The 26,514-nt window shown below is 46.7% G+C and overlaps 1 long non-coding RNA gene across 2 annotated transcripts in view; it reads right to left on the bottom strand.

Annotated features, from left to right (window-relative positions):
- Positions 1-26,514, bottom strand: part of LOC100613777 (uncharacterized) — a 195,842-nt gene that overhangs the window by 32,297 nt on the left and 137,031 nt on the right. The gene's annotated exons all lie outside the window — the stretch shown is intronic.

The raw sequence follows: 26,514 nt of genomic DNA, 5'->3' as shown, positions 1-26,514 counted from the left end.
GGTCTGTGCTGCTCTACAGAAGGGTGCAGCTCATGTTAGGTGGCCCTGCCCAGGCTTTGGCTACAGCTAATACTGGGTCCTGTAACTCTCCTGCCCCAGCTTTTAAGTCAAGTGAGAAGGTCTCCCAGTGTCGCTAGTCTTGGGGTGCTTTGTCACATCTTGCTGGTTTCCTTTGAAACAGTCTCTTGGGCTGCCCTGTGTAAATGTGCCTTCCATTTCCTGGTAAGATCCTGACACAAGAATATGTAGCTTTGGGGAAGGAAGGCACCTTGATACTTCTCAGCTGGGGTTTCAATTCTACCTCTAGTCGAGAACTTTTAACTCTGTTTCTGACCCTCTACTAGTAGAATGTTGGGAGATAATCTTGATTGTCTTGAAAGTGAGGCACTGACGTTCCTCTGTTTAAGACTAGCTTGTTGATGTTGGTAAAGAAACAGCCTGAGACTATAGAGTGTCTTCTTCCAGAACAAAGGGTGGATTTGCTCAAAAAGTGTACTTATCAAATTGTACACTTTACCTATATGCAGTTCATTGTATGTCAATTATAGTTCAATAAACCTGTTTTTTTTTTTTTTTTTTTTTTTTGAGATGGAGTCTCGCTCTGTCGCCCAGGCTGGAGTGCAGTGGCGCGATCTCGGCTCACTGCAAGCTCCGCCTCCCGGGTTCACGCCATTCTCCTGCCTCAGCCTCCCGAGTAGCTGGGACTACAGGCGCCCGCTACCACGCCCGGCTAATTTTTTTGTATTTTTAGTAGAGACGGGGTTTCACCGTGTTAGCCAGGATGGTCTCGATCTCCTGACCTCGTGATCCGCCCGCCTCGGCCTCCCAAAGTGCTGGGATTACAGGCGTGAGCCACCGCGCCCGGCCTCAATAAACCTGTTTTAAAAGGCAGCAAATCCAGTAGTCTGGGGGACAACTTCTGCATTCAGGCTTATAACACAACCACCTACAAAAGCAACAAAGAGCAGACACATACACCTTGTTAGTGTATGAAGGCTAGGCTGCTCTAGTCCAAGGTTCCCAAAACACAGTGGTTCAAATAAGATAGAAGCTTTTTCTTCTGTCTCATGATAGTCCAGGGGAAATCAGGCAGCCCAGGGTGGGCAAAGGCCTCTGCTCCACAGGTCACTCAGGGCCCTAGCTTCCTTCCATCTTGTTCCATGCCCACATGATGAAAGCTGATCATCCATGGCTATCCATGATTACATTCCAGGCTGCAACCAGGGGAAAGAGAGATAAATTGGAAGGCAAACAATTTTCATTTAGGAAAATGTTGCTGAAATTGGCACACGACATTTCCACTCATATTCCACTGGTGAGAACATAGTCTCATGGCCATATCTTACTGCAAGGCAAGCCAGGAAACATGGTTTCTGGCTATTAAAATCAGGGAGGCTGTTTCTCTTAATAAAAGGAAGGAGAATGTGTACTGGAGAGCAGTTAGCCATCTCTGCTCTACAATGTTTGGGACAGAGAGACAACACAAGTCTCCATAAATTCTATTGCCACACACTCAATAAATTGTATTGTCTTAAGAACTACAATGTGTTTACCATGATGAGTGGTAGATTGATTTCTTGGGCTGCTGTAACAAAGAACCATAGACCAGGTGGCTTAAACAGTGGCAATTTATTGTCTCATAGCTCTGGAGGCTAAGAGTTGAAAAGCAAGGTGTTGGGAGGGTTGGTTCCTTCTGGAGGCTGTGAGGGAGGATCCACTCCATGCCTCTCTTCAGCTCCTGGTAGCTTCAGGAGTTCCTTGGCTTGTAAATGACCATCCGTCTTCTCCCTGTGTCTTTACATTGTCTTCTTTCTGTATGTGTCTCTGTCTCTCCATGTGGCTTTTATTAGGTAGAGTCTTGCTGTGTTACCCAAGCTGGTCTCAAACTCCCGGGTTTCAGTGAAGTGATCCTCCCACCTCAGCCTCCTAAGTAGCTGAGACCACAGGTACCCATCACTGTGCCCAGCTTGGCTTTTTGAAAAAATAAGGACACCAATCTCAGGAGGCTGAGGCAGGAGTATTGCTCAAGCCCAGAAGTTTGAGGCTGCAGTGAACTGTAATTATGCCACCACACTCCAGCCTGGGCAACAAAGCAAGACTCTATCTCTAAAAAATAAGAAGAAGAAGAACACCAGTCATTGGATTTAGAGCCCACACTACTCTGGTATGACCTGATCTTAATTATTAATAATTACATCTGCTATGAACCTATTTCCAAATAAGATCACATTCTGAGGTACTGGAGGTTAGAACTACAGCATATAAATTTTGAGAAACACAACAAGTGGGAAAAGAACTGAATTTGAAGGCAAGAAACTCGACTTCCTGTCCAAGCCCTGCATGGCTGGCTGTGGAACCTCGGACAACCACATGAAGTCTGACCTCATTCGCCCCATTTGCTGATGATGAAATAACCACACGTTCTTCAAGGGCTGAGGTTAGAGACAGAGGAAACGATGTCTGCAACAGCAGAGAGCCTGCAGTAAAGGGTGTGTGGCTCTCGCTGGTCTGCCTTCCACCCTTCTCTCATTAAAAGGTCAACTCCAGAGGAAGATGGAGCTTCGGGCACTAGCCTGTCCTCTCTTCCTGGAGCACACTCTTCTGAATTAAATCTGGAAGAAGATTCTCCACACTACTCAAGTCAGAAGGGACCTCTTAAGAGAGAAACTACCACAGGGCAAAATACCTTCAACTCCCTTCAAGGGGAAAAAAAATCCCTTTTGGTCTGCAGATGGGTAATTGTATTCACTGTTTCCAAATGTCAAAATGCCAGCCTGGGCCAGCTTTCCACTAAGATCAAACATGCTCCTCAGGGCCTCCTCTCTACTGATGTGGATGCGCGGTTAGCCACGGTGGAAAAGGCTGATTGCTGAGTGGAGTGGCCTTGGCGGACTGCACTGCTCACACAGCAAAGGAGAGATTGGATGTTGACCTTCCTGCTAGGTCACACTCCGAGGAGTCACACCCAAACCCAGGAAAACCCTTCAAGCTACCAAAAATGTACAGTCTTCATTGCCCGATATGAAGAAATAAAAACTGGAATATCTCAGGGAAATAAGGCAAGCAAAGTTGTCCAGTCTACGTTCTTAGTTTTGTGATTAAACATCAGACTAATTGTATTAGTTGTTTTAACCCTCTTGATAAAGACATACCTGAGATTGGGCAATTTACAAAAGAAAGAGGTTTAATAAACTCACAGTTCCACATGGCTGAGGAGGCCTCACAATCATGGCAGAAGGTGAAAGTCACGTCTCACATGGTGGCAGACGAGAGAAGAGAGCTTGTGCAGGGGAACTCCCCTTTATAAAACCATCAGATCTCATGAGACTTATTCACTATCATGAGAATAGCACAGGAAAGACCAGCCGCCATGATTCAATTGCCTCCCACCAGGTCCCTCCCACAACATGTGGGAATTGTGGGAGTTACAATTCAGGATGAGATTTGCGTAGGGACATGGTCAAAACATATCACTGACTCTTTCCATGAATTGATATTTGTTATTAGTTTTAGAAATTAAATTAGTAGCCTAGTGTTGATGACGGCGGAGGGCCAAAGTGTATGCTCCTGGAGGGTGTGAAGGTGGTATGAGCTTTCTAGAAGGCACCCTGCAAACGGGCTACCAAAGCCTTTTGTGCCTTCAGGCTAAGGGAAGAATCAGACCAGCCTACAAAGTGGAAGGTGGTTTGTTCTGACTGTTTATAAGAGCAAGGAATGGAAACACCTAAACGTCCAGTGATGGATGGCCCCTCGGGGCTCATCTCCAGTGGGAGCTCACGTGGGAAGGCTTGCTGACAGCCCCAGCAGGTTCAGACTCCTTCTTCTCTGGTTCTGAAATCCCTCGCACACCTCCACCCTAGCAACTGCTTGCATTAGGATCCTTTCTCTGGCATGTTTCTTTTAGCTTCACAGGGGTGGGCAAACCACAGGTGAGCCAGGCCTTCACCTGTTTCTTCCTTCCTTCCTTTCTTTCTTTCTTTCTTTTGAGACAGGGTCTAGCTCTGTCACCAGGCTGGAGTGCAGTGGCACAATCTTGACTCACTGCAACCTCTGCCTCCTGGGTTCAAGTGATTCTCCTGCCGCAGCCTCCCGAGAAGCTGGGACTACAGATGCTTGACACCACACCTGGCTAATTTTTGTATTTTTAGTAGAGACGGGGTTTTGCCACATTGGCCAGCCTGGTCTCAAACTCCTGACCTCAAGTGATCTGCCCACTTTGGCCTCCCAAAGTGCTGGGATTATAGGTGTGAACCACCATGCCCAACCTACCACCTGTTTCTTAAATAAAATTTTGGGTACGCAGCCACACCTATTTGTTTACATAGTGTCTGTTGCAGCTTTTGTGAAGGAAGCTACGTGACCTGCAAAGCCTCCAATATTTGTTATCTGTCCCTTTACGGAAAAACTTTGCCGGCCCCTGACCTATGCTATAAAGCCCTTCAAAGAAACAAATAATCTTACTCATGTCTGCATCCCATGAAGACCGAGTGGTGCCGGGGGCATAGAAGGTGTTTCATAAATGTGTGTTGGGTTAATTCAGGAGCTTGAATCTCCAGACGCACAGTGGCTCACACACTTATGTGTGCATCAGAATCACCGTGGGCATTTGTTAAAATGCAAGTTCCAGATTCCCAAAAGTGTGATTTGAGAGTCCTAGGGTGAAACCAGAGAATATGTATTTTATTAACTACACATTCCCAAGGTGAGTCTGATGCTGATAGACCTTAAATTAATCCTGTCAAGAGACACTGATGATGACACAGGGAATCAAGTGGCTTTCTAGCAGCATAGTGGATGGACCAGATAACCTGAAAACCCTCCTGCTACTTGCTTAAGAAAAATTGCAAAACTTAATTAAATGCAGAGTTAAGTTCATCAAGTCAAATAAAGGAAACTTGCAGGGCACAAAGGAGTGGCAGGAACTGACCACCAGAGCAATCCACGTGAGCTTACCTGTGGTTGCCCTGGGGCAGGGATTAGAGGGTAGGCTTTGGTAACTTAAAGGCTGGGGTGTTCATGGGCCAGCTGAGGTCAGGAGACAAGACCTGAGGCCCATGCATGATGGGGAGTTAGAATTGAGGACATCACCATAAAGCAGGGACCCTCAACAGATTATAACCCTGGAGAAGAGTGGGTTAGAAAAACCCTCCCACTGGCCCCAGCAGCTGCCCAACAAGCTGGTCTCTCTCAACTGTGTCATCCTTTAAGAATTTGCTGGGCGCAGTGGCTCACACCTGTAATCCCAGCACTTTGGGAGGCCGAGGCAGGCAGATCACAAGGTCTGGAGATCAAGACCATCCTGGCTAACACGGTGAAACCCTGTCTCTACTAAAAATACAAAAAATTAGCTGGGCGTGGTGGCAGGCATCTGTAGTCCCAGCCACTCAGGAGGCTGAGGCAGGAGAATGGTGTGAACCTGGGAGGCAGAGCTTGCAGTGAGCTGAGATCATGCCACTGCACTCCAGCATTTGCGCAAGTTTCAAAAAAAAAGAATTCACACTCACTGAATGTAAACTAGCACAACCACTATGGAAAACGGTGTGGAGATTCCTTAAAGAACTAAAAGTAGAACTACCACTCAATCCAGCAATCCCATTACTGGGTATCTACCCTGAGGAAAAGAAGTCATTATATGAAAAAGATACTTGCACATGCATGTTTGTGGCAGCACAATTCGCAATTGCAAAAATATGGAACCAACCTAAGTGCCCATCGACGAACAAGTGGACAAAGAAAATGTCATATATATGTGTGTGTGTGTGTGTGTGTGTGTATGTATGTATATATATACATACACACATATATATGACAGAGTACTACTCAGTCATAAAAAGAAATGAATTAATGGCATTTGCAGCAAACTGGATGAGATTGGTGACTGTTATTCTAAGTGAAGTAACTCAGGAATGGAAAACCAAACATCATATGTTCTCACTCGTAAGTGGGAGCTAGGCTATGAGAATGCAAAGGCATAAGCATGACATAATGGACTTTGAGAACTCAGGGGGAAATGGGGTGAGGGATAAAAGGCTACAAATTGGGTGCAGTGTATACTGCTTGGGTGATGGGTGCAACAAATCCCACAAATCACCACTAAAGAACTTACTCATGTAACCAAATGCCACTTGTTCTCCAATAACCTATGAAAATAAAAAAAAAATTTAGAAAAAAGATTTCACACCCATAGCTTGTCTGCATTCATATTTACTATTAGCATTGATACTCCCCATGTAGCTGATGAATCTTGAAGCAGAGAAATTTACCTAAAAGGCCAGGCTCATCTCATGAATCAATATTTGTTGACTGTTTTCGAAATTAAGGTAGTAGCCCAGTGTTGATGAGGATGAGTGTCTGAGATGCCCAGAAGAAGCATATGCAAAATTTCCTTGGAGATGTATCCCTCAACCTTAGCTGCAAGGTATGTCCGCTGAAGATAAGCTCACACACCACAATCACAAAACAGTGGCAGCAAGCTGACAGACGCAACCAAGTGCAAATAACAGAACTATCATATCCTACTGTTTCTCGCCACTTTCCTAACAACACCTGGTCCCAGCCACCATCTCCTCTACCTGGGATGACTGCTTTTGCCCTTGTTGTCACTGCAGTGTGTTCACTTTGGCAATCAGAGTGATTCTGTTAAAATATAATCTGATCATGTCTCTCCTCTGCTCAAAATCTTCCAAAGACTTTTCCATCTAATGCTGAGTAAAAGCCATGAGACTTTGCATCCCCCAACCCCTCACTGTCTTTCAGTCCTCATTTTTTATAGTCCCACTCTTTCTCTCACTCTAGACTCAAGGGCATCCTGTGTTCCCCAATCACTCCAGGACTCTACTATTTGTTTTATTTATTCCATTTTTGTTTATTCATCTTGCTTGTTGTCTGCTTTCTCTGTTATATTGTAAGTTCAAAACAGATACTTTGTTTTGTTCCTTTGTCCCTGGTATCTAAAACAGTGCCTGGCACATACTAGATGCTCAGTAAATGTTGAATAAGTGAATGAATGAATGAAGACACAAGAAAACCACCGCAGAATTTGAATAAAAGATAGAACTTGCTCATACTAATGCTTTAGAAAAATCGCTCTTCACATTAGGACTGCAATTATTGCTCACCTACTGTATACATGTATGGATATAATTGCCATGGCTACTATGTGAGGTCAAGAGGAAGGAAACTATTTTTATCCCTAATTTGTAGATGAGTACAAAATGCTTCCATGATTTAATGGCTCACCCAACTTCATACAACTGGTGGGTCTGAATTGGACCTATGCTTTAAGATTCCTCATTCTGACTCTTACTTTTGTATTTACCACCCTTCCCCTAGTTTCAAGTTTCAGTGTGAAATACCTCTTGACATATGAAGGATTTAGAGCTCAAAACCTCAAATCAAATGTTACTTAAACACCAATCCCAGGGATAAAATGTCATTTAATGAGGTGTCTAATGGCAGGATTATCTGTGAAGATATTTCACTAAGGAAGGGTGGGAGGTGGGAAGTGGCTGCCTCTGGAAGGTCAATTTTGATGTGGTTGAGGTGAGATGGGAAGCTCACCTAATGGGACATAGAAATCCTACCCTCTAGCCCAGCTCCACCCTCAACTAGCTGTATAGCAGCTGGCAGTTTCCCTGACCGCCCTGGGTCTGTTTCCTCATCGACAAATAGACAGAAGCTCAAACTAAAGTAATATTATGTCTTTCCCAGCCCTAAAGGCTGTGCTTAAGGAGTTGATGGCTGAGCTTGGGAGACCAAAGTGCTGGTTCACTTTCTCTATTAAACACTTCATTGACAATTTCCCTGTGTGTGAAATAAACCCAAACACACTTCTCAGCCTCTCCAGTGACCCTCATAACTCTTAACCACCCACATTGTTTGACTGACCTGGTCCAGAGCGCCATGCTTAAAGCTCAGGGTTGGAGACCTGGGCTTGAATCCTTACTCCAGCTCTCAAGCTAGACGTCCCTCAGTGAGTGAGTTAACCTTCCCTTATCTGGAAAGGTGAGATCATCCCAGCTCCACCTGTGTGGAGGGGAACTCAATGGAATTAGTTCCATAAAGTACTGGGGACCCACCCATTAGAAGAAATTGCTTTCCATCATTGAGCATCATCAGACCTTTGGCTTGGGAGGGAACATGATTCCAGGACTCACAGTGTTGTGATGGGAAGACCTTCATCAGTTCATTCCCCTGCTCTGAGCCAGAGTCCACCAGGAACACATTACATTTGTGCTTTTGGCATGAAATATCTGGCTTTAACAACACAGACTTGCAGAGAAATGAAAGAACAGTTTGCAAACATCAACATCCAAAGGCCCAAGGAGATATTGCCAGCCACACAATCCATCAAAAATAAACAGTGATGGATTTTATTGGGAAGTTGTGATTTGTTAGCAGAGCTTTATCCTGAGAATGCTTCCTGAGGCTTGGAGGCAGGCCATGTGGGGAAAGGGCTGCAGAATCCCTGCCCACTTCCCCAGCTCTTTCTCACACCCTTCTCTCCTCTGCCCCACTGCACTGCATCACACCTACACTCTGTCACTTCCAGCACCACACAGGTCATTCTCTTTGGTGGACTGCTCCCCTACCCCACTGGGGCAAATTCTCCAAAATCAGTAGATCAGTCTCTGTTTAAAACTGACCTCTGGCCGGGTGCAGTGGATCATGCCTGTAATCCTAGCACTTTGAGAGGCTAAGGTGGGATGGTAACTTAAGGCAAGGAGTCCAAGACCAGCCTAGGCAACAGAGCAAGACCCTGCCTCTACAAAATTTTTTTTTAATTAGCTGAGTGTGGTGGCACCTGCCTGTAGTCCCTGCTAATCAGGAGGCTGAGGTGGGAGGATCACTTGAGCTGAGGAGGTCATGAGCTGCAGTCCTGCCATTGCACTCCTGCCTGGGCAACAGAGTGAGTCAATAGATAGACACGGAGATAGATAGATAGATAGATAGATAAATAGATAGATAGATAGATAGATAGATAGATAGATAGATAGATAGATAAGATAGACAGATAGGTAGATAATAGATAGATTAGATAGATAGATAGATGATAGACAGACAGACAGATAGATAGACAGACAGACAGATAGACAGATAGATAGATATTTAGATAGATAGATAGATAGATCTGACCTCCCACAGGACAGGCCCCATCAGATTGGTGCCCTCTGGGTTGGCTCTCTTATCCGCCTGTGGATACTGCCTTGTAGCACTTTTCACACTGGTGGCTCGTAAATGATTTGTATAATTCACTGTTTGGTGTCCACCACTCCCATGAGATAACAGGGAAGGGAAGAGCCATCTGTGACTGTGCAGTTTACTGCTGTCACCGGGCCTGGCATTTAGTAAGTTCCAAGTTGTCACATGAACAAATGAGAAAAAGGAGAACCAATATTTTTTGAGTTCCTCCTACAAGCTATGGTCTCATTTCTTCCTCCTTACCTTCAGGGAGGTAGAGCTTTCAGATGAGAAAACAGACTCACAGAGACAAGAAAATAGTCAAAGGTCTCCCAGCCAAGAAGAGAGGGAGTCAGGAGTCAACTCCAACATGACACAAAACCTCTCCATGACCTTTGCAGTTCCATCCTCTGGGATTCCAAGTGATCCCCTGTAGTCTGTGAAGTCACTCTGATAGGGGCCTCCACATTCTGGATATTAAGTGGGTATCAATTCACTGGCATAAGGAAACATTCATGGAACACAAGTCTCCCTTTTCTTCTCAGTCCTGTGCAACTTTGAGAGTTTCACAATTTGCTTGAATATATCTTGGCAATTTCAGGGTGTGGAAAGGCTTCATCCCACTTTGCCTGACCCAGGAGTAGAGGATGGAGGAGGCTGAGAGGGGTTGGAAATGCCTGACCAGACTGAGCACAGAGGGGTGATCTGTGGGGCTCTCATGAAAGCAGACAGGGCTTAGTGAGGCAAGGCTTCCGTCGGGCACGGGCAATTCGGTGGGGTCACTGAGGCTTCAGTGCCAGCACAATGGCGTTCCGGGAGGCCGGCTGGAGGGAAAACAAGATTACACAAATCCCCCGGCTCATGGACTCATCAGGGTAATGAGGCTTGATGCCTGCTGCTTGGTGGTAAAAGAAATTAATTGTGGCTCCCGTGCCTGCCTCCCACAGCAGAAGATGGAGCCTCTGGCTGCACATTTGTGGACCTGCTCCTAACACACTGGCCTTAACTGTGGCCTTCAGAGAAAGTCTTCCTCCTTCCTTCCACCCTCCATCCGTCAAATATTATGAAGCAGTCAGTCCTCCCTTTGAAATTTGCCTACTACCTCTCTGACCTTGATTGGAAGCATATACTATGTATAATGATTGTGATGACCAACATTTGGGTGTTTACAATATGCCATTCACATGCCTTATACCATATAATGCCCACAACAATCTGATGAGATGGGGACTGTTATTATCCCATTTCACAGTTGAGGAAACAGAGACTTAGGGAAGGAAGTAACTTTCCCAAGATGCAGAGCCAAGATCTGAACCAGGCATCAGAATTACAGTGGGAGCACAGGACAGATGTCACAAATGAGGCCCTGGACTAAGCTCTCTGTCTCTCAGAGCTTCAGTCTTCTCCTCTTTTAAGTGGGTAGAGAAAGCCCCATGTCACAAGATTGGCATGAGCATGTGAAGTGGAAATGCATGTGGAGTGGGATCCCTGCATGGGACACAGAGTAGGGCAGAAGAATGGTTTATGATCTGACAGCTCATGGAAGCAGGAAGGGTCCAAAGGTCAAGGTACCTTGAAGCCTAGTGGCTTCAGGGTTCAGGCAGCTTTGGGATGGAATCCTGGCCCACTGACCTTGGACAAAACTGTAAGCTCCTCAACTATGGAGACCTAGCTATAGGCTTCTTAATCTGTTTTCTGATGCAAACACTGGGGGATGGCACAGGGGATGGATAGGTGGGTTAATGGATGGGTAGGTGAATGGATAGAAAGATAGATGGATGGAAGGATAGATGAGTGAATGGAGAGATGGATGAGCAGATGGATGGATGCATGTATACATGCATGGATGGGTGGGTGGATGGATGGATGGGTGGGTGGGTGGGTGGATGTATGAATGGATGGATGGATGGATGGATGGATGGATGGATGGATGGGTAGATGGATGGAAATATGGATGGATGGCTTGATACCTTCATGGAAGGGTGGATGGATGGATGGATGGATGGATGGATGGATGGATGGATGGATGGATACATGCATGGATGGAAGGATGGATGAGGGAATGGATGGACAGAATTCCAGAACTACAAGGAGGTGGCCAGCTCAATCCACCCATTCCTCTTCAAGTGACCAGAAGCCTGAAGTAGGGAAGTGACTTGTTCAAGATCACACAGTTAATTAGGCCCAAGACTGCAAGATTCTGGCCCGTTTCACTATGCTCCTCCCTCTTTTTAAGTTCCCTGGTGTCATTTATTGCTTCCTAAACTTGTAGCACAGAAACTAGATTATACCACCCACAGACCCTGCCCTGTGCTTGGGGGTCTGGGGTAGGGAAGGGAGGGAACACCTTTGTTTCTGGCTTGAGCTACATGTGGTGCTGCCTCAGTCAGTCTTCATCTCATGAATCCTCAAAAGATAGGAAGGTGGGTTCAGGTGAGTCTCACCCTCACCTGGACTCTAACACAACCCAGATACTGGAAGACTTGAAGTCAGCAAACTTGAGGTCTAGCTCTGATTCTGTCACTAACTGGTTGTGCAACTGGGCAAAAGTCACTTAATCTCTCTAAGTCTCCAAAATAACATGTGAGGGCCATTCTGTCTCTTTTATGGTTTATGGTTTATGGATGTTGGTGAGAGATAACATTCCAGGGCAAATGTTTTCCAAAGCCATCCTGGAGGCTCAGAAGCCCAAAAAGGCAATTCAAAAGAAAACTGCCTACAAAAAAAGGGAGGGCACAGAGAGCCCTGGTGCTTTCTGGAAGGTTCCTCACCTATAAAGCTTCTTCAGGAGCTGAGGGGAGCTTTGCACACAGCTCCAGATGTCGGGCTTCCAGGCCGCCAGGCTGCCCAGTCACAGGAGAGGTAATGAGGCAAAGGCCCAGTTCCACCGTGCCTCTTATTAAAACAGTACGAGAAACTGTCTAAACACTGGCCAGCTGCCAAGGCCACTGAGGCCTCCTGCAAGCTTGTCATTCCATGAGCTGAGAAGAGAGAACCATGCTGCTGCAAAACGGCAGGGAATTCTGCCAGCCAGGGCACTTCAAAGACATTGATGTCCTTGTCCAGCAGACGTGGTGATTCCTGCAGCCTGCACAGAATGGACTTTTTACCCTGGAAGGCCCACTTTAAACAGACATGAAGGAAGGAGAGTTAGAGCTGAGCGGCAGCAGGAGCTGGGAACTGGGGGAAGCCCTCAGGCCAAGATCAGGGCTGGCAGGGGGAAGCCACTGAGTCAGCAGAATCCTCCAATCCCTGTTGCTATTCATCAACCACCACTAGGGGACAGGGGCTGATGGGGATCCATTGTCATTCTCACAACAGGCCTGCAGAGCAGATGCTGGGCCTAGCCCCACCTCACACAGGAGAAAACCGAGGCTCCAAAAATAAGGAAATTGCAACGGGCTTTCCAGAGGTGATTCCAGAATTTAAATCTAGGTCTGTCAACTCAAAGCTAGTGAGTCCTCTTCTCAGCCTGCACTATTCCTGCTCCTGGCCATGGCACGACCCCAGAAGCCATTTAGTGACCCGAGGAGAAGAGGTGTGCCCCCCTCACTTCCCACCATCAAGGTCGAATAGGTAGGCATTCCCACAGACTGGTTGCACCAAAGGGAAGGCGGCCAGCCTTTAGGAGCAATCAATGCCTGGCCCACAGCATTCCACGGCCCAGAGCTCACTGCAGATCACTCTCAAACAAGCCATGAGCTCCCCTCTCTCTGGCTGCAGGGGCTTGTTTGGCTTGGCACACAGAGCAAGTCGGAAGTGCCAGGAAGTGAACATCCTAGGAGTGACCCTCAACCAATGAGGGACAAGAGTTGGGGGATAAACACACTATGCTCCTCACTCTGCATGGGACAGTTCTGAGCTGCGCCTCCACATCCTCCTGCAGAGGCTCCCAGGGGGCTAAGCCCTGGTTGCCCTCAGCGAAGACTGAAGACCTGACCATCTCCCCCCTTGATTGACTTTCCCTCCCTTCCTGCCTCACTTTCCTTTCCTTCCCTGTGCTTTCTGGATCATCACCAAATAAACTGCTTGAACCAATCCTTGTCTCAGGATCTGTTTGGAGGGAATTTAAATTTAGATACCATCCTGTGAGTAACAGGTGCCATGCAAAAGGGGAACCCCCAAAAGAAAGAGGCAGGGGGAGCTCCAGGCCACATGTGCACTCAAAGCCTCACCTCTGACTCATTCTCAACTTCTTCCTGCCACTGGATTGCACCTTCTTTTTTTTTTTTTGAGACAGAGTTTTGCTCTTGTTGCCCAGGTTGGAGTTCAATGGCGCAATCTCAGCTCACTGCCACCTCTGCTTCCCAGATTCAAGCAATTCTCCTGCCTCAGCCTTCCAAGTAGCTGGGATTACAGGCATGTGCCACCATGCCCGGCTAATTTTGTATTTTCAGTAGAGACAGGATTTCCCCTTGTTGGTCAGACTGGTCTTGAACTCCTGACCTCAAGTGGTCCACCTGCCTCGACCTTCCGAAATGCTGGGATTACAGGCATGAGCCACAGCGCCTGGCCTGCACCTCTTTCAATTATCTGGGTACTCACCTGGTGACATGTTTCCACTTTCCTTCCCACTTTGTGTGATGGTTATTATTATTATTATTTTTTAAGACCAAGTCCACTCTGTCACCCAAGGAGTGCAGTAGTAGAATCTCGGCTCACTGCAACCTCCACCTCCTGGATTCAATTGTTTCTCATGCTTCTCAGCCTCTCGAGTAGCTGGGATTGTCCATGTGGGTGACACATGGACAGGCGCGTGTCACCATGCCCGGCTAATTTTTGTATTTTTTGTAGAGACAAGGTTTCACTATGTTGGCCAGGCTGGTCTTGAACACCTGACCTCAAATAATCCACCCGCCTCGGCCTCCCAAAGTGCTAGAATTACAGACATAAGCCACTGCGCCTGGCCGTGATGGTTAATTTTATGTGTCAGCTTAACTAGATCAAGGGGTGTCCAGATATTCTGCTAAACATTATTTTTTGTGTGCCTGCCAGGGTGTTTCTGGATGAGATGAGCATTTAAATGGGTGAACTGAGAAAGGCAGGCGGGCCTCCTCAGTGCGGGTGGGCCTCGTCCAATCTGTTGCAGGCTCAAATAGAACAAAAGGTGGAAGAAGGGAGAATGTGTCCCTTTTCTTTGCCTGACAGGTTGAGCTGGGACTTGGGCTTTTCCTGCCCTCAGGCTGAGACATGCACCATCAGCCCTCCTGGTTCTTGGGCCTCTGGACTGCCCTGAACTCTACCGCCAGCTTTCTTGGGTCTCCAGTGTGGGGGATTTCGCAGCCTCCATAATCATGTGAGCCAATTCCTCATAATAAATTTTGTGTGTGTGTCTGCGTGTATGTATGTCTGTGTGCGCGCATCCTATGAATTCTGTTTCTCTGGAGAGCCCTGACTAATACACCTTGCCATCGAGATCAGACTTTGGGGCCAGTTCCAAGGTCCCTACATCACATTTACTGCCTGGAGTCACTTAGGTAGGTGCTATCCCTCAGACCCTGAGCCCAGACATGCCTTCCCCTGGGCCAGCCTTCTGGCGACAGGATTACCAAATGTGCCTCATTCTCACTTATTTTCTTCAACACTCAGGGGCATTTTACTCCACAGAGCAGCATATGTCTGCCTTGGGCCACTGGGTGGACAGTGATATCATTTAACAAAGGGAACACCCAGGGTGAAGAGCTGGTTTAGGGAAGGAAAAAGTGTTGAGCGGGAGGTCCTGAGGCACTGCTGGGAGAAATGCCTCAGGGTGGCTTGAGCTATAAAGCTCAGGCTTAGCTGACTGAATGGATCTGAGAGGTTTTTGCCCAAACAGCTGGTGGGCAAAGCCATCAGAGTGGGTGAGGGTCCCCAGAGGCCAAACCTGAGCCAGATTTTGAGGGGCCCAGAGTTTATACAATTTGGGGAATGGGGAAGAGCTTATTAAGAAACAAGACTGGGTGTGGTGGCTCACACCTGTAATCCCAGCACTTTGGGAGGCCAAGGTGGGCAGATCACCTGAGGTCAGGAGTTTTCAAGACCAACCTGGCCAACATGATAAAACCCTGTCTCTACTAAAAATACAAAAAAATTAGCCAGGCTTGGTGGCAGGTGCCTGTAATCCCAGCTACTCAGGAGGCTGAGGCAGGAGAATCGCTTGAACCCAGGAGGCGGAGGTTGCAGTGAGCCTAGATTGCGTCTCTGTACTTCAGCCTGGGTGACAGATAGAGACTCTCTCAAAAAAAAAAAAAAAAAAAAAAACAGAAAAAAAGAAAGAAAGAAAGAAAAGAAAAGAAAAAGAAAGAGAAACAAAACCCAGAAAATTGTGAAAACAAAATCGCAAGGCCTTTCTCAGACCTGGGTAGAGACCCATGCAAGTGAGGGACACTGAAGCTTAAGCTTCATGCTTCACTGTATACTCACCTCTGAGTGGGGTCTAACAGACAGGTACATTGTAGTGACATTACTTTCTAACTTTCTGTCTCCATCACTAGAGTGTGAGTGTGGTGTTATGGAATTAATTATGTCAGGTTCACCTGTAGCCCCAGGGCTTTGCATAGTGAATGGCTCTATCAGCAGAGTTCAGTCAAGGAAACAGAAATGTGTCTAGGTATTTTTGGCAGCGAGCTATTCAGTATGAGGAAATAAATAGGTGCTAGAAAACTGTTGGATGAGCTGGAGGAGTGAAAGTGATAAGGCTGTTACTGGGCTTTAGGCTTCAAGGTCACTCTGCTTGATTCTGAACTCAGGATACCGTAGGCAATTCCAGCTGATGCCCCACTAGTCCCTTACCCATGAACTGATAAATAGAGAGTATGACCACTGCAAAACTCACTCCTGCCAAAGCCTGCCCACCAGCTGCCACTGCCAGAGCAAATTCTGCTTTCCAAATGTTGCACATGTGCTTCTCATTGGCAGAGCCTAATTTTTTTTGTTTTTTGAGACAGAGTCTCACCCTGTCACCCAGGCTGGAGGGTAATGGCTTGATCTCGGCTCACTGCAACCTCCGCCTCCTGGGTTCAAGCAATTCTCCTGCCTCAGCCTCCCGAGTAGCTGGGACTACAGGTGTGCACCACCATGCCCAGCTAATTTTTGCATTTTTAGTAGATACAAGGTTTCACCATGTTGACCAGGATGGTCTCAATCTCCTGACCTCGTGATGTGACCACCTCGGCCTCCCAAAGTGCTGGGATTACAGGTGTGAGCCACTGCGCCCGGCTGGCAGAGCCTAAATTTTATCCAGAACCCTAGCAGCAAGGGAACATAGGAAATACATTTCATCTCCTATGAAATAGCAGGGTTGGGAAGTTCATAGGAAGGGGTACAAATAGATGCAAATTGTCCAAAGAAGACATTTAGAGCAATGGCACAGAGTGGGAGAGTGGGTGCTGTGTGAGTTATTGATCATGGTGTAGGAGATTACCCCAAAACTTAGTGGCTTGAAACAACAGTTATTATCTCGTGGTTTCTGTGGGTCAGAAATCCAGGCACAGCTTATCTGGGTGCTCTGCTTCACAGTCTCTGGCTGATGCCACCAAGGTGTGTCAGTCCAGGGGCTGTGATGTCATGGGAAGACTCTAAGGGGGAAGGGTCCACTCACTCAGTGGCTGTTGGCAGCGTTCAGTTTCATGTGGCTGCTGAATGGGGGCTCCGGTTCCTCACTGATTTTTGGCTGAAAGTCACCTTCAGTTTCTTGCCACATGGGCCTCCTGCTGGTTTCATCAAAGGATGCAAGCCAAGAAGTCAATAGAAAGAATCTGCTAGCAAGACAGAAACCATGGTCTTTTTCGAACCTAACCACAGAAGTGACATCCCATCATTTTTGCCAGATTCTATGGTTAGAAATGATTCACTAGGTCCAGCCCACAGTCAAGGGCAGGGGCTTACACAAGGGTGTGAGTACCAGGAGGAGGAAATCATTGGGGTCATCTTTGGTAGCTCTCTGCAATACTTGGTGAACACCTGAGTGAGGAAAGACCGAGAGCAAGAGGCAATGGAGTCTGGTGCTCCAGGGGGAGGCCTCTGGCTGTCTGCGCACAGCTTCACATGGTCATGGTGTCCCAATGGCACCACCTGGAAAAGGGTGCCCAGAGGCGGCCAGGCTGGAGAATGGAGGAGGACTGCTTCACTGGGGTCAACAGATATGACATGGATGGGTAAACTGCATGTCAAATTCTCTTCTGTTTTGTTTGTTTTGAGACAGGGTCTCACTCTCTTGCCAAGGCTGGAGTGCAGTGGTGTGATCTCGGCTCACTGCAGCCTCAAACTCCAAGGCTCAAGTGATCCTCCCACCTCAGCCTCACAAGTAGTTGAGACTACAGGTGCACACCACCATGCTTGGCTAATTATTTTATTTTTATTTTTTGTAGAGCCGAGGTCTTGCTATGTTGCCCAGACTGGTCTTGAACTCTGGGCTCAATTGATCTGACCTCCTCAGCCTTCCAAAGTGCTGGGACTGCAGGTGTGAGCCACTGCGTCTGGCCCCAAGTACCCTTTTAAAATGAGGAAGGTAACTGGCACGGGGGTCCAGAAGGTGGAGTCAGCCCGATGTCTTGTGTATGGATAATTGTTGCAATTTGATTTAATCTTGCCTTCTCCTCTCCTAAAGTTCCTATCTCCCCTCGTCTCTTTTTTCATTTTATGTCACAAAAATCCACATGGTAGATAGCTGTGACTGAGGGGCTTCATTCGGACACACTCGTGTGCTTAGCATCCCCCAGGCACCGTGCTAGGCAATGGGAATACAGACACGAGTAGGACATTTCTCCTCCTGTTTTCACGGTCTTTGCCGACCCTGGTGGAGATGTGAGCACAGACAGGAGGATTGAGTACGGGCAGAGCCAACCAAGGGAGAGGCCCTGAACTCCAACTCGGAGAGGATAAAAGGCCTCCAGAGGAAGCGACCCAGGAGAGGAGTCTCAGAGGTTAAGAATTTAGTCAGGGAGAAAGGAGAAACGACTCCAGGGAGAGGAGACAGCTGGACAACAGCAGGAGTGGGGATGAGAAATGGGGAGACAGGGAAGCAGACATCGGAGGGAGTGGGAGAGCTCACATTGCAACGAACCAGGGAGCTGCCTCTCTAGAGGTTGTTTGGGCTGCCCTCTTGAAATCGTTAGAAAGAATGCAGTGTTCGGAGGCACTTTATTTTAGGTTTTGTTTAGACTGAAAGGAAAAGCAAAGACGGTGGTGTGATCCTTAATGAAAGCCTAGCAGACCCGGGCATCAGCCAACTGGAAAGCAACAGTCCACTTCTCGGGAAAAGCAAACAGTCACTCTGGGCCTTGGTGTTTCCATCCATAAATGGGGCTGTCTATGTTATACACCTGCTCACTTGATGGAAGCACTAGGGATGAATAAAGACGAGTGTCCCAGGCAAGGTAAGTCTCCAGTGAGCTGTCTCCATCTTTAAAAAGGCCTTTGAGTTCCTCAAGATGAAAGAATCTGTGGACGTGAAATTCTGTGATTCTCCAGGAACAAAGTGCCCAGACCAATTTGTAAGCTATGGAAGAAGTGACTCATCTGCTTGAAGGGAGAGATGTTGAAGGAGCGTGGAGCCAGGGAGGAGGGAACGCAGGAACACGATGGGAACCCACAGGTGGTTTATGAAGGAGCCCTCAGAAACAGAGAGGGGAAAATCAACGATATCACAAACAACAGAATGTGCAGCTGTCATGGAAGTTGGTGTTTACAAAGGTATTTTAATGACATGAGAATGTGTTTGATAAGAAGTGAAGAAAAGGAAAAAGCGGCAAAATTGCGTATGTAGTTATGTGATTATTATCACCAATATATACACTTACATACATGCACTTATGTACACACATACATATATGTATTATATAGATGTAGATATAGCTATATAAACACACATACATACAGGGGAAAACGATTGGATGGAACTTTGTGTAAAGGAAAACATCCAGGTACTGGAATCACAGATTTTTATTTTACATGTGATTTTTTTTTTTCAAATTTGCCAATTTTTTTAGGAAGGGCATGCTATGCTTTGAAATCAGAAAAATGTTTAGAAATGTAGAAAGAAAAAATGGCGTGGCGGGGGTGCGAGATAAAGGATGAAAGCTGGAAAAGTGAAAGGAAAAAGTATTTTGGAAAATAAGAAATTCAGTCCATTTCCCCAAACATTTCACTTGACCACACGCTGCGTGCCCAGTGCGGCACAAGCAGAATAAGATAAAATCATGCCCACCCAGGAGCTTCAGTCTGGGAAAGGCTGAAAAGTAGCAGGCTGTCTAGTACCTGTGGTGTGTGCTAAGGCTAACAGGAGGCTGTGTGAAAACGAAGGTAACCACTCAGTCCAGGAAAACCCAGGAGGCCTTCCTGTAGGAGGCAACACTTGAACTGAGTCTCAAACAAGCAGTGGGAGATGGCCTAATACAGCAAGGATGATGGGGAGGGATGGACAAGGGGTGATAGACATCTCAAGGAGGGTTAACTTGTGAATTCTGTCAGGAGACAATTAAAAAGAGTGTCTTTCCAACTGAGCCAGCCAATATGTGGTCCCCAGCGTCAACCCTCATGTCTTCAAACTCTGGGGGTTATGAGGTTTATTTGTTTAATATCTTCATGTAACAATAGTGTCCTATTGTTTTAAAAGGCCTTTGTATGTTGTCTCATTTTATCCTCTGACAGCTCTCTGATGTAGATATCATCACAATTATCTTTTTCTACATGATAAAATTGAAACTTGGGAGCCTGGAAGGAAGCAAATGAAGCCATAAGGGCAAGGCCCTGATGCAATAGAACTGGTGTCCTTGTGAGAATAGGAAGATGCCAGGAGTGTGATGCACAGGAGAAGGACCATGTGAGAATGCAGCAAGAAGGCAGCCATCTGCAAGCCAAGGAAAGAGACCTCAGGAGACACCAACTGTGCTGACACCTTGATCTTGGACTTTCCAGCCTCCAGAACAGTGAGAAAATAAATTTCTGATGTTTAAGCCACCCAGTCTGTGACATTTTGTTATGGCAGCCCAAGTACATTGATACAGGTTCCTATATCAGCTTTATCACTATTAGCTGTGTGACCTTGAACAAGTTGCTTAACTTCTCTGTGCCTCCATTTCCTCAACTGTAAAATGAAGTGGCCGACTTCATAGTGCTGTTGTAAAGAGTATATGAGTTAATATCTCTATATAAAAAGCACTAAACACCCCTGGCACACAGTAGGTAGTAATAAATAAGGGTTATTTACTATTTTAGTGACCTGCCCAGGGTCATCACACTCTAGCCAGTGCATGGAACAGAAGCTCAGACCTGAACCTGGGACAACCCCTGCTTCCCATTGCTCCCCTTAGGTGGATGTCATAAAACCCTTTTGTTTTACAACTATGGAAGCTGAGTCAGACAGAGGGTCAGTGGTGGAGCCGAGATCTGCCTGGACTTTCCTCTCGAGGCCCCGCTTTCTTCCTCATGGAAGAAAGTTTTGGTTCATTTTTGCCCAAGGCAAGCAGCACACCTGAGCACTGAGGCAGGTCCTGCCAGAAGGCACCTGCCACTCACCTAGGCCTCCACCTTAGAGGCATCCAGACCCATGAGCCAGTCAGTAGACCCCACAACTGACCGGCCTCCCAGCAGCCTGCACATTCCTTACAGTCCCAAGGGACCGAAGCATGTGGTTGAGATACCAAGTGTTAATTTACAATGAGAAATGAACTCTCCCGTGGCTGGACATCTAGGCTGCCCCTGGTTTCATCCATTCACTCGGTAAACGCTGCCGAGCATCTGCTATGCTCCAGGCCCTGGGGATGAAATGGGGAGCGATGCAGACTTAACCCCTGCCCCCACGGAGCAGGGAGCCTGAAGAAGGACACGCATTTTAATGAAAGACCTGAGCACGTTCATGTAAATTATGTAACCAGAGTTTTGAACACAGAGGATTCCTGTGGTGTAATCAGAAAAGCAGCTGCAGTTTTGTTTCTTGAAGTCCCTGCCTGCCTGCCCTTGATCCCCTGTCCCGGTGAAAACTCCGTAGTTCCACAACTCTCCTGCTCCTTCTTAGGCAATAGAAAGTTCTGCCATCACTCTAAGCCATAATCCTGGTTTCAATTCCGCATGAAATAGCCAATCCCAATTTGGTAATAACCAAAACTCAGAGTTCAATTTAAACTTGGAATTTTCTTCTCCCTAGCCCAGGCTGGCTCCAGATAGGAAGAGGAATCCATCCTCCTTTGCCCTCTCCCTTTCTCCCGTGCTGGCTGTTCTTCCTGACCCCACCAGGGTTAAAGTAGGGAGAGGGGCCAGACACAGTGGTTCACGCTTGTAATCTCAGCACTTTGGGAGGCCAAGGCGGGTAGATCACTTGCGGTCAGGAGTTCGAAACCAGGCTGACCAACATGGCGAAATCTCATCTCTACTAAAAATACAAAAATTAGCTGGGCATGGTGGTGAGTGCCTGTAATCCCAGCTACTCAGGAGGCTGAGGCAGGAGAATCACTTGAACTCAGGAGGTAGAGGTTGCAGTGAGCCAAGATTGAGCCACTGTACTCCAGCCTGGGCAACAGAGTGAGACTCCATCTCAAAAAAAAAGAGGGAGGAGAGGGAAGAAAACCAGAAAAATATTCCTGTGATGGGTGCTGCTGTCAGATGGCTTCCTGCTCTCTGCACCTGACGGATATTTACAGGTGACCCCCCATATGCTGCTGCCACAGGCCCCTTCAGCTGCCTTCAGCAAGAGGCAGGCACCACTGCCCTGTGCCCAGCCACAGGGCACACAGCAAGCCCTCCGATGATCCTTTGGGTGCCTTTTTTTTACCAGGTTTGGGATTTGTACAGAGCATTTCCCAATCCCCAGCCCTGTACACCAACAACTTTCTTCAAAAATATCTTCCCATTTCCACTCTCTTGATCTGTTTAATGTCCTTGCCTTAGACTAAAGGTCCAGTAGCCATTCTTGGATATTTCCTGTCAAGATGTGCATTGTGGTGGGCGATCCTGCAAATTTTTTTTTTTTTTTTTTTTTTTTTTTTGAGATGGAGTCTTGCTCTGTCGCTCAGGCTGGAGTGCAGTAGCGCGATCTTGGCTCACTGCAACCTCCGCCTCTTAGGTTCAAGTGATTCTCCTACCTCAGGCTCCCAAGTAGCTGGGATTACAGGCGCCTGCCACCACGCCCGGCTAATTTTTGTAGTTTTAGTACAGACGGGGTTTTGCCATGTTGACCAGGCTGGTCTCAAACTCCTGACCTCAGGTGACCCACCCAACTTGGCCTCCCAAAGTGCTGGGATTGCAGGCATGAGCCACCACGCCTGGCCTATCTTGCAAATTCTATCACTGTCTAATAAACTCTGTCTTGGCACCTCAGCTAGGACATGTGACCACTGGGTCACATTTCACCCCCAGTGCCTACCACAGGGCCTGGCACACAGCAGGTGCCCAAAAATATTTTTTGAATGAATGAATTAATAACATGATAACATGAATGTCTGGTTGGCCTGTTTATTTATTTTTGTCAATTAGTTCATTGCTATCTGCTCAGTGTGCTTTTGCTTCTTGTGCTTTTGATTAGGGGAAGGACAAGGCACTAAAACACCACATGGCTGGGCAACCCAAGGAAGAGGGTATAGAAGGGAGGGGAAAGGGGAACAGCATGGAAGGAAAGAGGGAACAGCATGCACGTAGGCTCAGAGTATGCGTGAATGAATTAATAAAATGGAAAAAAGAGGGAGAATAATGACCAAAAGAGCTACTCTTTATATATTACTCTTCAATATTTATTGAATGTCTTGTGCCAGGCTGTTCTGCATTCTTTATAGATGAGGAAATTGAGGCAGGAGAGTTTTAAAGTAATGCCCCAAATATTAGAAACAACCATGTGTGTCAATAAGGCATCGATACTAAATTGCAGTATAGCCCACACTGGCATCTGATAAAGGCGCAGCGACCACCAGAATAAAGGAAGTTCATGAGCTGGTCTCCTGCCACCTCCAGGATGGAGAGTTAGGCAGGAAAATCAAAGTGCACAGCAGAAGGGGAGAAGGGGAAGAAAAGACTATAGCCGTATATTGGCTTGTGTGCACAGAACCCATCTCTCAAAGGATACATGAGAAACTTGGAACATTGGAAGCCTTCTGGGAAAGGAATGAGGAGGCTGGGGAGAGAGTTACAGAGAAAGTTTTCACTGTACATTTGCTTAGACTTTTTTGATTTTGCTTTATGTGACTATATTAGCTATTTTCACAAAAATGTTTAAGTTAAGCCAGGCTCAGTAACTCACACCTTTAATCCCAGCTACTTGGGAGGCTGAGGCGGGAGGATCGCTTGAGGCCAGGAGTTTGAGACCAGCCTAGGCAAACATAGTAAAAACTCATCTCTTAGCAAAACAAAACAAAACAAAATAATAATAATGACATTTAAGTTAAAAGAAGGAAATAAAAAATATAAAGGTCTTTGCCCTGTCTCTGGAAATGAATGGCTGGGAGTTAAGTCTGCAGCTGGGTCCTCGGCCCCTAGCTCTCCTGCCTTCCCATCCATTGCACTCCATTCCTGCTCCTGAAACAGGCATAGCTGGGAGAGTCTGGCTGGGAAGGAGAGTGGCAGCTGTCACAGAGGTCAACTGATCACCACCCTCACTTGTCACCTAGACCACCTGACCTGACCTCAGAGGTCCCTTCCAGCCAGAGCATGCAGAAGAGACAGCCCCAAATGAAACATGGCAGAAAAAGGACAGCTGCCCCTCTGCTCACGAGGAGCTGCTTGAAGGACACCCTTGTTCTGCTGGAAGCTACAGGACTTCCTTGAGCCTCCTCCACTGACGGCCCCTAGGATCAATCCCACCTCCCAGATGAGGAAACTGAGACCCAGTAGCGGAAGGGACTTGATCAAGGATGTGGCTACTAAGGGGCCAGGGTGGAGCTCATGACTTCACATCACCTGCTGTGAGGAGATGACTTGTGTTCCCCAAAAAATCTATATGTTGAAGTCCTAACCCCCAGGGCTTCAGAATGTGGGTGTATTTGGAAATAGAGCCTTTACAGAGGTAACTAAAGTTAAATTATATCATTAGGGTGGGCCCTAATCTAATCTGATTGGTGTCCTTATAAGGAGAGGATTTTGGGACACAGACACACAGAGGGAAGACCATGTGAGGACAAAGGGAGAAGGGGGCTGTTTGCAAGTCAAGGAGACAGTCTTCATTAGAAACCAACCCTGTGGACACCTTGATCTCAGACTTTTAGCTTCCAGAATTGTAAGAAAATACACTTCTATTGTTTAAGCCACCAAGTCTGTAGTACTTTGTCATGGGAGGCCCAGCAGACTACTATCCCCATCCTGCCCTGGGCAAACATTATCTTATTTTATCTTCATAAGAAGCCTGTGGGGTAGATATGCTATTCCTATTCTATGACTAAGCCAACTGAATGAAATCACTCTTGAGTTAACTTAGCCAATGAAACTATTAAGAGAGACAATCAACAGAAATCGAAGGGAAGGCTGGACACAGGGGCTCACACCTATGATCCTAGCATTTAGGGAGGTAGAAGCAGAAGGATAGCTTGAGCCCAGGGGTTTGAGACCACCCTGGGCAACATAGCGAGATCCTGTTCTCCACAAAGAGAAAAAAACAAAAACAAAAACAAAAACAAAACAAAAGACAAAGAAAGAGAATGAAACGGAAATGAAAAGTGTAAAACTTTAAAGAAATAAGCACAGTACTGTGTTCTACTGTTAGAGTAACCCCATCAGCTAACACATCACTTAGATAAAAATTAACATGGGATGCTCAAGTCTGCAGGACTTTTTGCAGCCGTGGTGTCAAAGTCAAATTTCTCAGCCAGGAACAGCCATACGGTCTCCCAGATGAAACATAAGTGCAAAGAGCTTTAGATGCCAAAGGCCATGCTCCGTCCACAGTACCTCCCATGGCCGCCCCCGCTCAGATAATCCTGGGTACTTTCACATCCAGCAATTTTATGGAAACATAGACATTCATAAGTGTATGTATGTAATAAGTATATATATAAATTATATATTTATTAATGTAATAATATATAAATGTATGTAATGTGACCACCTCTGTCCTGGATGCCATCTAAGGATCATACTGCACCTAAGCAAGGCAGCACGACGTGGAGTTTTCTACAGCATTGGAGTCCAACAGACGTGGGTATGAATCTGGCCCTGGTAGTTCCTAGCTCTGCCTCCTTGAGCAAATCACTTGCAAGTTCCAGGCAAGGCCTGAAGATGTATCATGGGTTTGCACTTCTTCTCTATGCATTTCTGCCATCACCCTGAGAAGAGAGTCCCCAAGTAGTTGATGTTCCTTCAGAGATAACAAAAAATGAGTACACAGAGAGCAAATCCATCCCAGCCAAGCTCAGCTACCAGACTCCCAGCTTGAAGGAGAACCGCCCAGCTGAGGCCAGCCCAAATGCACTGCCCCAGATGACTTCTACCCCCATAAGAAGTAAATATTGATTGTTGAATGCTTCCGAATATTGTGGTTGTTTGTTACACCGCATTACCAGGCAAGAGTTGACTAATACAGGCTATCAATGGGACTTAAAAGTAGTTGTACATCATCACACACAGCTTTAAATTGGTAATCAGTTGCTCCCGTTATAGCTTGAGAGAGGAAGATAGGCCTTTTGCCTTTATGACTAAAATCCTAGTAATGACAAAACCAACAGTGAAAGTCAGGTGGCATAGATTTGGAGTCCAAAACCAGGTGTCATCACTCAGTAACTAAGTGACCTTGGCCAAGTTACTTAACTTCCCTGTCTTTCAGTTAGTAAGCTGGATAATAATCGTTCCTAAAGAATAGGACTGTGTGGGAATTGAATGAGTTCCTATATGTGCAGCATTTAACACAGTATGTGGCACATATTGCTAGTTACTGCTATGCATTGAGCACCTACTTCATTCTAGGCCCCAGGCTGGGCACCCTGCCTTGTTATTGCTCATCTTCTCAACAAATCTATGAGCCCCATGTACCAATGAGCTCAGCGAGGCTGATCCCTACAAATCTCTCCACCTTCATTTCTACCCCTAGTCCAAACTCTGGAATGCTCTTCCTTTGGGGCCCCTACCTATCTTCTTGAGACCTCAGCTTTGTTTTCACATCTTCAGAGATATTTTTCTACCCTGCCAGCAGCCCATCCGCCCTCTGATAGCCTTTCACAACACCAGGTACCTGCCTGTCTCGCAGCTGCATCACTCAGGATAGGCCAGGCTCTGCTGCAGTAACAAACAAGCTCTGAATCTCAGTGGTTTAACAAAGGTTTATTTCTCCTCATGGTATGTGTTCATTGTGGGATGCCAGGGGGTGGGAGTGTAATTCATCAGAGCCACTCTGGGACCCAAGCCTAGAAGAGGCTTAATTTAACACCCGCTTCCACACTCACT

The sequence above is a fragment of the Pan troglodytes genome, chromosome 3, assembly GCF_028858775.2.
Source record: "Pan troglodytes isolate AG18354 chromosome 3, NHGRI_mPanTro3-v2.0_pri, whole genome shotgun sequence".
Taxonomy (NCBI): Eukaryota; Metazoa; Chordata; class Mammalia; order Primates; family Hominidae; genus Pan; species Pan troglodytes.
Note: the sequence above shows the minus strand (reverse complement) of the source record. Positions and strands in the feature narration are given on the sequence as shown.